Here is a 12,493-nt window from a genome sequence, read left to right as displayed (position 1 = left end):
AGTGGATATCAGAGCTGGCAAAAAGAGAATAAACAAATAGCACGTTCACTAATTTGGATATATTATCCTTAAGGAAAAACAGCAAAGCAAAGAAAGTTACCAGGGTTGGAGGGTTTGCGCTATAAGGAGAAGCTGAGGGGTGACCTTACAGAGGTATATAAAATCATAAAAGGCATGGATAGGGTAAATAGATAAGATGTTTTCCTTGGGGTGGGTTTAGGGTGAGAGGGGATAAATTTAAAAGGGACCTTAGGGGCAACGTTTTCACACAAAGGGTGATGCATGTATGGAATGAGCTGCCAGAAGAAGTGGTGGAGGCTGGTACAATTACATCATTTAAAAGGCATCTGTCTGAGTATATGAACAGGAAGCGTTTAGAGGGATATGGGACAAATGCTGGCAAATAGGGCTAGATTAAGTTGGATATCTGGTCGGCATGGATGAGTTGGACTGTTTCCATGCTGCACATCCCTATGATTCTATCACTCTAAGTCTTCCAAACATATTTTTAACTTACTCTTTTGGTGGCAGCCTCTTGCAATCGTATTGGCTGCTGTTCTCCTGAAAATATTGTTTGGAAGGTACAAATGAACCAGTTTTGGAAAGGGCCACAAAATAAGTATTAAAGCTGATTAAAGATCTTATAATGCGGTGGTAGCATCCCTACCACTAGACCAAAAGGCTGGGTTCAAATCCTACCTGTCATGAAAGTGTGGCAAAACATGCCTAAACAGGTTGATTAAAAATATTATAACCCCATTTTGCACAGGCAATAGGTCTAGCTTCAGTTTAAAGCAGGTACCCTGATCTTTTTGGTTTGCCACACAGTCCTAACACATGGTGAGAGTGTACTCCATGCAGAATTGTTCAGCATTTGTCTCTTACTTGAAAAATGGGTGCTGCCCAATCTAATTTCTTGTCCTTATGCCTTATACCCAAAGTATAATTGGCAGTAAATAATACAGATGGTTACTGCTGACATGCAGTAGCTCATTTAATGTCTATGTTAATTCAATTTGTCCATAATTGTCACTTCCAAACTAGAAAACCTCGGAATCAATGAACGGGATTTAGCTTATTGAGAAATACACTGACTATGGAGCTCTACTATGTGACAAGTATCACCTTCTATTGACAACAATAATGTGTATTTGTACGGCACATTCAAACTAAAAAAATGTCCCAAAGGCACTTCGTAAGAACGTTATGTAGAAAACTTGACACCAAGTCACTGAAGAAGGGATTAGAGGAGAGGAGGTAGCTTTTAAGGAGCCTTTTAAGGAAGGAAAGAAATCTTTAGAGGTAAAGAACTTTAGGGAAGCAATTCCAGAGTTTACAGCTTTGTCAGCTGAAGGCACTCGTAGAAATGGCAGCGCGATTAAGGATGCTGAAGAGGCTAGAATTAGAGGAGGACAGATATCATGGAGGCTGGTCTGACAGAAGGTAATTACAAAGTTACAAAGGGGTAGGCCATGAAAGGATTTTTAAATAAGAAAGTGCATTTTAAAATCAAGTGTTTACTCAACTGAGAACCAAAAAAATGGTCAGAGAGCATGAGTGATTCGTGAACAGGTGCAGGTTAGAGCACAGGCATCAGAATTTAGGACGTCTGAAGGTTCACCGATAGAAGAATATGGGAGGCCAGCCAGAACTGTGCTGAAATAATCAAGTCTAAAAACAACAAAGTGTGGATGAGGGATCCAGCATCAGATGAATTGAGATTGGGAAACCATGAGATATCTAATGGAGATTATTGATGGCTTAGGTAAGTGTTTGGAAGTACATCTCAGAGTCAAGTATGTCATCAAGGTTGCAACCAGTCTGATTCAAGGTAAAAACAAAGACTGCAGATGCTGAAAACCAAATACTGGATTAGTGGTGCTGGAAGAGCACAGCAGTTCAGGCAGCATCCAACGAGCAGCGAAACCGACGTTTCGAGCAAAAGGCCTTCATCAGGAATAAAGGCAGTGAGCCTGAAGTGTGGAGAGATAAACTAGAGGAGGGTGGGGGTGGGGAGAGAGTAGCACAGAGTACAATGGGTGAGTGGGGGAGGAGATGAAGGTGATAGGTCAAGGAGGAGAGGGTGGAGTGGATAGATGGAAAAGGAGATAGGCAGGTCGGACCACCGCTGCTCCCGCACCACCAGCTGCCTGGAGGAAGAACGCCTCATCTTCCGCCTCGGAACACTTCAACCCCAGGGCATCAATGTGGACTTCAACAGCTTCCTCATTTCCCCTTCCCCCACCTCATCCTAGTTTCAAACTTCCAGCTCAGCACTGTCTCCTTGACTTGTCCGGACTTGTCCGACCTGCCTATCTCCTTTTCCACCTATCCACTCCACCCTCTCCTCCTTGACCTATCACCTTCATCTCCTCCCCCACTCACCCATTGTACTCTGTGCTATTCTCTCCCCACCCCCACCCTCCTCTAGCTTATCTCTCCACGCTTCAGGCTCACTGCCTTTATTCCTGATGAAGGCCTTTTGCCCAAAACGTCGATTTCGCTGCTCGTTGGATGCTGCCTGAACTGCTGTGCTCTTCCAGCACCACTAATCCAGTACCAGTCTGATTCAGCCTCAGACAGTTATCAGGAGAGGAAACAATTTGAGGCAAGGGAGCAGAAATTCTAACAGGACTACAGACAAGGCTTTTGATCTTCCTAATAGTTATTGAAGAAAAATTCAGCTCATCTTGAACTAGATATTAGACTCGCAGTTTGGCAATTTAAATACAGTTGAGAAATTGTGAGAGACGATGGTGACATAGCAGATATATTGAAAATGACGCAGTGCTTTTGGATGATGTTGCCAAAGTGCAACACATAGAAAGGAAATAGCAGGGAGTCAAGGCTAAATCCTTGGAGACTTAAGAGATTACCAAGCCAGAAAGTGAAGAGAAGTGATTCTCTACTGTCATCAGATATATAAGAATGGAACTGAGCAAGTGTACTCCAATGAAGGTGAACAATATTAGAAGGATACTGGACGAGGATGTAATGGTAAACCATGTTTATGGTGGCACGATGGCTCAGTGATTAGCACTGGTCCTTCATAGTGCCAGGGACCTTGGTTCGATTCCTGCCTTGGGTGACTGTCAGTGTGGAGTTTACACATTCTTCTCATGGCTGTGTGAGTTTCCTCTGAGTGCTCAGGTTTCCTCCCGCAGTCCAAAGGTGTGCAGATTAGGTGGATTGGCCATGCTAAGTTGCCCAGAGTGTCCAGGGATGTATAGGTTGCATGGGTTAGCCATGGGCAATGCAGGATTACAAGGATAGGGTGGGCCTGGGTGGGATTCTGGATTAGTGGTGCTGGAAGAGCACAGCAGTTCAGGCAGCATCCAAGTAGCTTCGAAATCGACGTTTCGGGCAAAAGCCCTTCATCAGGAATAAAGGCAGTGAGCCTGAAGCATGGAGAGATAAGCTAGAGGAGGGTGGGGGTGGGGAGAAAGTAGCATAGAGTACAATGGGTGAGTGGGGGAGGGGATGAAGGTGATAGGTCAAGGAGGAGAGGGTGGAGTGGATAGGTGGAAAAGAAGATAGGCAGGTAGGACAAGTCCGGGCAAGTCAAGGGGACAGTTACTGAGCTGGAAGTTTAGAACTAGGGTGAGGTGGGGGAAGGGGAAATGAGGAAACTGTTGAAGTCCACATTGATGCCCTGGGGTTGAAGTGTTCTGAGGCGGAAGATGAGGCGTTCTTCCTCCAGGTGTCTGGTGGTGAGGGAGCGGCGGTGAAGGAGGCCCACGACCTTCATGTCCTCGGCAGAGTGGGAGGGGGAGTTGAAATGTTGGGCCACGGGGCGGTTTGGTTGATTGGTGCGGGTGTCCCGGAGATGTTCCCTAAAGCGCTCTGCTAGGAGGCGCCCAGTCTCCCCAATGTAGAGGAGACCGCATCGGGAGCAACGGATACAATAAATGATATTAGTGGATGTGAAAGTAAAACTTTGATGGATGTGGAAGGCTCCTTTAGGGCCTTGGATAGAGGTGAGGGAGGAGGTGTGGGCGCAGGTTTTACAGTTCCTGCAGTGGCAGGGGAAAGTGCCAGGATTGGAGGGTGGGTTGTTTGGGGGTGTGGACCTTACCAGGTAGTCGCGGAGGGAACGGTCTTTGCGGAAGGTGGAAAGGGGTGGGGAGGGAAATATATCCCTGGTAGTGGGGTCTGTTTGGAGGTGGCGGAAATGTTGGCGGATGATTTGGTTTACGCGAAGGTTAGTAGGGTGGAAGGTGAGCACCAGGGGCGTTCTGTCCTTGTTACGGTTGGAGGGGTGGGGTCTGAGGGCGGAGGTGTGGGATGTGGACAAGATGCGTTGGAGGGCATCTTTAACCACATGGGAAGGGAATTTGCGGTCTCTAAAGAAGGAGGCCATCTGGTGTGTTCTGTGGTGGAACTGGTCCTCCTGGGAACAGATCCGGCGGAGGCGGAGGAATTGGGAATACGGGATGGCATTTTTGCAAGAGGTAGGGTGGGAAGAGGTGTAATCCAGGTAGCTGTGGGAGTCGGTGGGTTTGTAAAAAATGTCAGTATCAAGTCGGTTGTCATTAATGGAGATGGAGAGGTCCAGGAAGGGGAGGGAGGTTTCAGAGATGGTCCAGGTAAATTTAAGGTCAGGGTGGAATGTGTTGGTGAAGTTGATGAATTGCTCAACCTCCTCGTGGGAGCACGAGGTGGCGCCAATGCAGTCATCAATGTAGCAGAGGAAGAGGTGGGGAGTGGTGCCGGTGTAATTACGGAAGATCAACTGGGTGGGATGCTGTTCAGAGGGGCAGTGTGACCTCAATAGGCTGAATGGCTTGCTTCCACTCTGTAGGGATTCTATGATGATATCAAATGCTGCAGGCTGGACAGGAGGGAAAGGTTATCTTTGTGACAGTCACAACAGGATGATATTTGTGACTTTGATAGGGAAATAAACAGTAGATTACAAAACACTGGAACTGACTTTGTATTGCATAAGATCAGAAGAAGGTAAGTCCAAATTGTTTAGTTTATTTTTGATAATTTGACATATAACAAATTTGTTCTTCTCAGAAATCTACATATAGATGAAGTTCTTTGTATTATTTAATGTAAATACTGTTTGCTGACATCATTCTTTCTCTTTGATTTATTTATTTTTAGGATGCTGGTTTCCCCAGGATTAGCCATGCTATTTCTCCTGAGGTCTTCAAATGCTGAATTATGTCCAGAATTCTGCATGTGTAAATCTGCTTCTCAGGGTATGATAATTAACTGCAGTTCCAGAGGTCTACAAGAATTACCATTTATTCCAGAAAATACAACAGAGCTTTATTTACACAACAACATACTAACTACAGTTGCTCCAGGAGCCTTTGACAAATTGCAGAATCTGAAGGCCATTAGCCTCCATAACAACATCTGGAACTGTGATTGCCATATTGCATACCTCAAACAGTGGCTGCAGAACCCACCAACAACAGTTCAATCTAATGTCACCTGTTCCACACCTATTTCTGTTAGTAAGAAGTCTGTGGCAGAACTAAGAGGACACGAATATTCAAGCTGTCATTCCTATAATCAATATCAATGCCGTGATGTATACTTCAAAAGCATCGCTCTTTGTCTTCTCCTTCTGCTTCTCTTCCTTCTGATGTTGTATTCATTCAACAGTGTCAAATCAAAAATTTACATGTTTACTCCAAATTTTGAACATAAAGAATCTGATCTTACTCCTTCAGTAGAGCAAAGAATGGCAACAAGATGTGAACAGAATAAGAGGAATTGGGAGATGTCAGAACTTTGAGTCTGGTATTGAATGGTCAATATGATGAGTTAATAGAGAAACCTTTTGTCTGAGACAGTATGGAAATTTTGCAAGATATTATGTAAACTGCATGCAAAGCATAACATTAAATTACACTGAGACAATTGTGTTGACATATGTGCTGATATCTTAATCTGAAATCTGCATATTTTCTTTTAGAGAAGTGTTTTCTTTTAGAGCTGTGATGGGTAATGTCATAGAGTCATAGAGATGTACAGCATGGAAGCAGACCCTTATGTCCAACTCGTCCATGCTGACCGGATATCCCAACCCAATCCAGTCCTACCTGCCCACACCCAGCCCATATCCCCCTAAAGCCTTCCTATTCATTTACCCATCAAGATGCCTTTTAAATGTTCAATTGTACGAGCTTGCACCACTTACTCTGGCAGCTCATTCCACACACACACCATCCTTAAGTCTCTTTTATATCTTTCCCCTCTCACCCTAAACCCATGCCTTCTAGTTCTGGACTCCCTCACCCCAGGGAAATGACCTTGTCTGTTCACCCTATCCATGGCCCTCATGATTTTATAACCCTCTATAAGGTCACCCCTCAACCTCTGATATTCCAGGGAAAACAGCCCCAGCCTATTCAACCTCTCCCTATAGCTCAAATCATCCAACCCTGGCAACATCCTTGTTAATCTTTTCTGAACTCTTTCAAATTTCACAATGTCTTTCCGATAGGAAGGAGACCAAAATTACAAGCAATATTCCAAAAGTGGCCTAACCAATGTCCTGTACAGCCGCAGCATGACCTCCCAATTCCTACACTCAATACTCTGACCAATGAAGAAAAGCATAGCAAACGCCTTCTTCACTATCCTATGTACCTGCGACTCTACTTTCAAGGAGCTATGAACCTGCACTCCAAGGCCTCTTTGTTCAGCAAGACTCCTTAGGACCTTACCATTAAGTGTATAAGTCCTGCTAAGATTTGCTTTCCCAAAATGCATCAACTCTCATTTATCTAAATTAAACTCCACCTGCCACTCCTCAGCCCATTGGCTCATCTAATCAAGATACTGGTATATTCCAAGGTAAGCTTCTTTGCTGTCCATTCCACCTCCAATTTTGGTGTCAACTGCAGACTTCTAACTATACCTCTTACGCTCACATCCAAATTATTTATATAAATGATGAAAAGTAGTGGACCCATCACCGATCCTTGTGACATTCCACTAGTCACAGGTCTCCAGTCTGAAAAACAACCCTCCACCACCACTCTCTGTCTTCTACATTTGAGCCAGTTTTGTATCCAAATGGTTATTTCTCTCTGTATTCCATGAGATCTAACGTTACTAACCAGTCTCCTATGGGGCACCTTGTCAAACGCCTTACTAAAGTCCATATAGATCACATCTACCGCTTTGCCCTCATCAATCCTCTTTGTTACTTCTTCAAAAAACTCAGTCAAACTTGTGAGACATGATTTCCCATGCACAAAGCCATGTTGAGTATCCCTAATCAGTCCTTTCCCTTTCCAAATACATGTACATCCTGTCTCTCAGGATTCCCTCCAACAACTTGCCCACCACCGACGTCAGGCTCACTGATCAATAATTCCCTGGCTTTTCCTTACCACCTTTCTTCAACACACATTGGCACCACATTAGCCAACCTCCAGTCTTCCAGCACCTCACCTGTGACTATCGATGATATAAATATCTCAACAAAAGGCCCAGTAATCACTTCCATAGGGTACACTTGATCAGGTCCTGAGGATTATCCACATCCAGCACTTCCTCCTCTGTAATATGGATATTTTTCAAGATGTCACCATCTGTTTCCCTACATTCTATATCTTCCATGTCCTTTTCCACAGAAAACACTCCCTGCTACTGAGCTAGAATCTTCATGTACACATACCAGTTTGGGACTTGATGGTCACGACAGATGTAATCATAATGCAGCCAAACCAATTGTTATTCAGCCTGCAAATCTTTCCAGTATGCCTATGGTGTGAGGTAAGTGCAGGAGAGTCTCCTGGTCAGCCAACATCTTTCAAGTGGCATCTGTAGTCCAGTAGCCTCCTCATGGGCAAGCTCTTGACATCTCCATGTCAACCATCCTCTGTGTTTCAAGGGACTAGTAATAAGAAGAATTGCTTTTGTTCATTTTTTGGGACGTAAGCATGTAGGAGAAAGTGGGGGCTGCAGATGCTGGAGAATCAAAGTCAAGAGGTGTGGTGCTAGAAAAGCACAGCAGGTCAGGCAGCATCTGAGGAGCAGGAGAATCCACATTTTGGGCATAAGACCTTCATCAGGACTGTAGAGGGGAAGGGGGCTGAGAGATAAATGGGGTGGGGTTTGGTCTTGAGGGAATATAAGTGGAATGGCAATAGATGGATGCAGGTGGGGAGGGTGCAGCAGATAAGTGGAAAGGAAGATGGACAGGTAGGACAGGTCAAGGGGGCAGTGCTGAGCTGTACGGTTGGATCTGGGATGAGTTAGGGATAGGAGAGCTTTGGAAACTGGTGAAGTCAATGTTGATGCCATGTGGTTGGTGGGTCCTGAGGTGGAAAATGAGGTGTTCTTCATCCAATTGGTGGTTGGCTTTGATTTAGCAATGGAGAAGGTCCAGGATTTGCATGTTCTCAGTGAAGTGTGAGGGGGTGTTGAAGTGGTTGGCCACAGGACATTGGGGTTGTCAGGTACGTGTGTACCAGAAATGCTCCCTGAATCGCTCTGCAAGTTAGCATACTGTCTCCCCGATATAGAGGAGACCACATCGACAGCAATGGATGCAGTAAACAAGATGGGTGGAATTGCAGGAAACAATCCTTTGGGGCTTTGGATGGCAGTGAGGGATGAGGTGTGAGTGCAGGTTTTACACCTCGTGCGGCAACAGGAGCAAGGTGCCAGGTGTACAGGGTGGGTTGGTGGGGGTTGTGGACCTAATGAGGGAGTCATGGATGGAACAGTCTCTGCAAAACACGGATAGGGGTGAAGAAGAGTTGGAGACTCTAGCCCAATTAATCAAGGATCACAAACACACAGATTGGATCGAGAACTGACAAGGATTTATTTAATAAATAGCGATATTGCAGAAGAGACTTAACCCCACTGAAACAGTCACTGACAGGCTGTTCAGAAGGAACCATAGCTTCTTCCCCAAACAGAGAATACAGTGGAGTTTTATATCCTTACAACAATGAAGGGTGAGTTATGAGACAATGGTGTGAGTTGTACAACAAAGAGAAATAAAGTTCATTCATTGAAAAGATTAAAGTGTCTGGTGTCTGACAATGAGTTTCTTAATTGACTCGGGAGATTCCAATCCTTTTCTCGTGTAGGCGTTAGTGGGTTTCATCCTTGTATCACTGTGTTCGTATTGTTGAGGGGGCAAGCGGAGTACTTTTGGTGCCTCCTATGAAGGCTTGACTCCGAGTGGGAGCAGCTGTGCTCTAAGGACATCAGAGGTGCTGGGCTATTGTGGAGTGGGAGGCTCATTATCAGTTAATCTGAAGATGCATATCCTCCTAGTCTGGGCTGGATCAGTCATATCCTGAGGTATGTGTGATGTCGGGGGCGGTTGGTTTGGCCAATTTGAGGCAATGTGGGTAGGTTCAGTGGCTATGTGCAGCCATTTTGTGTTGTCTAGGAGAAAGTGAGGACCTCAGATGCTGAAGATCAGAGTCAAGAGTGTGGTGCTAGAAAAGCACAGTAGGTCAGGCAGCATCTGAGGAGCAGGAGAATCGATGTTTTGGACATACGCCCTTCAACAGGAATTAGATGCTGCCTGGCCTGCTGTGCTTTTCCAGAACCACACTCTCAATTTTGTGTTATCTATTTTGTGGCCACATCATGGGGAGGCTGGTGTCTGTATTTTTTCTCACAGGAGGGAAATATATTTTCAGTGGTGGCATCTGACTGTAGGTGGCGAAGATGGTGGAGAGTAATGCACTGTATCTGGAAATTGGTGGTGGAGTAGAAAGTGAGGACTGGTGGGATGTGGGGTGGTCTATCCTTATGGGGTGGGGTTCAAGGGCGGAGGTGTGGAAGATGCGTTGGAGTGTATTGTTGATCATGTGAGAAGAGAAATTGTGGCCCTTGAAATAGAAGGACATGATTAGATTTGATTCCCTATAGTGTGGAAACAGGCCCTTCAGCCCAACAAGTCCACACTGACCCTCCAAAGGTGAAAATTGTGTCTCACAAACTTGAGTTTTTTGAAGACGTGATCAAAAAGATAAATGAGGGCAGAATGGTAGACATTGTCTACATTGACTTTAGTAAAGCCTTTTACAAGGTTCCGTATGGTAGACTGGTTGTTTACATTAGATCACATGGGATTCAGGAAAGTTACAAAATGGATACAAAATTGGCTTGATGGTAGGAGACAGAGTGTGGTGGTGAAGGGTTGTTTTTCATATTGGAGGCCTGTAAACAGCAGTGTGTTGCAAAGATTGGTGTTGGGTTTACTGTTGTTTGTCATTTATTTAAATGATATGGATGAGAATTTAGGAAGTATGGTTAGTACGTTTGCGGATGACATCAAAACTGGTGGATGGAGAACAATGTTATCTAAGAGTACAAAGGGATGTTGCTCAATTGGATCAATGGGCTGAGGAGTGGTAGATGGAGTTTAATTTAGATAAAAGCGAGGTGCTGCATTTTGATAGGATAAACAAGGGCAGGTTATACAGTTAATGATAGAACCCTAATTAGCGTTGTTGAACAGAGAGACCTAGAGGTTCATGTACATAGTTTTTTGAAAGCTGCATCACAGGTAGACCAGAGTGGTTAAGAAGGTGTTTAGCATGTTTCCCTTCATTGCTCAGACTATTGAATATCATGTTGTGGTTGTACAGGATGTCGGTGAGCCACTTTTGGAGTACTGTGTACAGATCTGGTTGCCCTGCTGTAGGAAGGATATTATTAAATTTGAGAGGGTTCAGAAAAGGTGTACAAGGATGTTGCTGGGCCTGGAGGGTTTAAATTATAAGGAAAGGGCAGATAGGTTGGGACTTTTCTCACTGGTGTAAAGGTTGAGAGGTAATCTTTTAGAGGTATATAAAGTCATGAGGGGCAAGAATAAAGTGAATTGCTAAGGTATTTATTGAGTGTCAGAGAGATCAAAACTAGAAAGCATATTTTTAACATGAGGGGGTAAGATTTAAAAGGGACTTGAGGGGCAACCTTTTCACACTGATGGTGGTTCATATGTGAAATGAACTGCTAGAGATGCAGATACAGTTACAACATTTAGAAGACATTGGGACAGGTGCATGAATAGGAAAACTTTAGAGAGATATGGGCCAAGTGCAGGCAAATGGGACTAGTTTAGTTTGGCATGGACAAGTTGGACCAAACGGTCTGTTTCTATGCTGTATGATTCTGACTCACCAGCAACTGCACTCAGTGGCCTAGTGCTTAAACTGAAGACCTGCTCACTCATTGGGGAGCAGCTGTTGGAGATGACATCCTGTCTCAGAGAGGTGGCAGCTACAACCTCTGGCAACTAATTTCTTGCACCACATTCAAAGTAAGTGGAGTTGGACTTGCTCATAACCTTTCAGCCACTGCATTGGGCCACTGTCATTCTAACATGATACGTCACAATTGGCAAATGATTTTCAAATTCTTCAATGTGGACTATTAGATTCTAACCAATTCATTGCTTTTTATTCCTTGATTTGTCATAATTCAAATAGCTGGAGCTGACTATTTTGAAATCATCATGCATTGAATCCTTAAAACAAAACTACAATTCATAGATATCTGTGGCGGAGGATGTGGCACAATCATTAATTGTGATTATAAATCAAGCCTGAGGAAATTAAACAGCTAAATATATGTTCTTTCTAGAATTAGTCAATAACCTTCCACAGTTTTGGAGAGTTATTATGGGATAGAATGCCTTAGCTTCATTTTAGCAAGTGACCGTGTGAGTGATTTAGTCATTATGGAAGAGTCAGGTTTCAATGCCGTACTGTATTAGTTCTTTCAGTGTTGACAGAAGCACAGAGTCCACTCAAACTCACCTGCTCACTTAGAACCTGGGTCCATGAAAAAATTACCATAGTGCTTCAGAAATAAAGAGACTAACAGGAACTTTGTTATTCCAGTGCTTATTCAACTGCTAAAAAAACACTCACAGGCTGAAACTTATACTCACATTACACTAAAGAGCCTTATATTCATATTCAGTCAAGATAACTATCTGAATAAAGTCTCGATCACCTTATTCACTGTAGGTGGCCCAGTGTAAATGATTGAACTTCTCATTGATTGAATATGGTCAGAGATTTGCATCAGATTGTTCTGTACCAGCCTCACTTAACAACAAAGATTTACACCAAGATCTAGAGTTAGGGTTACTCCATGCAAGGGTCCAACAAAGTCAGTAAATAATTCATACTATTTGCCATTTGGTATATCATCACTCTTCTGAAAATAAAAGGTAGATTTTATGTTTATGTGGGGCCATTCTTTGCCAAGACACCTCAACAGCTCCTCTGTTCACCATATAAGCTTACAATATAAGCTCACCATACAAATCTTCTCCCAAACTTTGACTATAAGCTTACAGCCTCTGTGAAGTAACAAGGACAATTAAAAGATAGCATTTTAGTCTTTTTCTTACAATTTTTATTCAACCAATAACAGCCAAGCATGGTCTAATAGAGTTTTGCCACTGACTAGTGTCTTAAATGAGATATTATTGGCATGACGATCACCAGACTTATTGACTGCTGCTCCAATCATTCAA

Source organism: Chiloscyllium punctatum, chromosome 12, assembly GCF_047496795.1.
Source record: "Chiloscyllium punctatum isolate Juve2018m chromosome 12, sChiPun1.3, whole genome shotgun sequence".
NCBI lineage: Eukaryota > Metazoa > Chordata > Chondrichthyes > Orectolobiformes > Hemiscylliidae > Chiloscyllium > Chiloscyllium punctatum.
Note: the sequence above shows the minus strand (reverse complement) of the source record.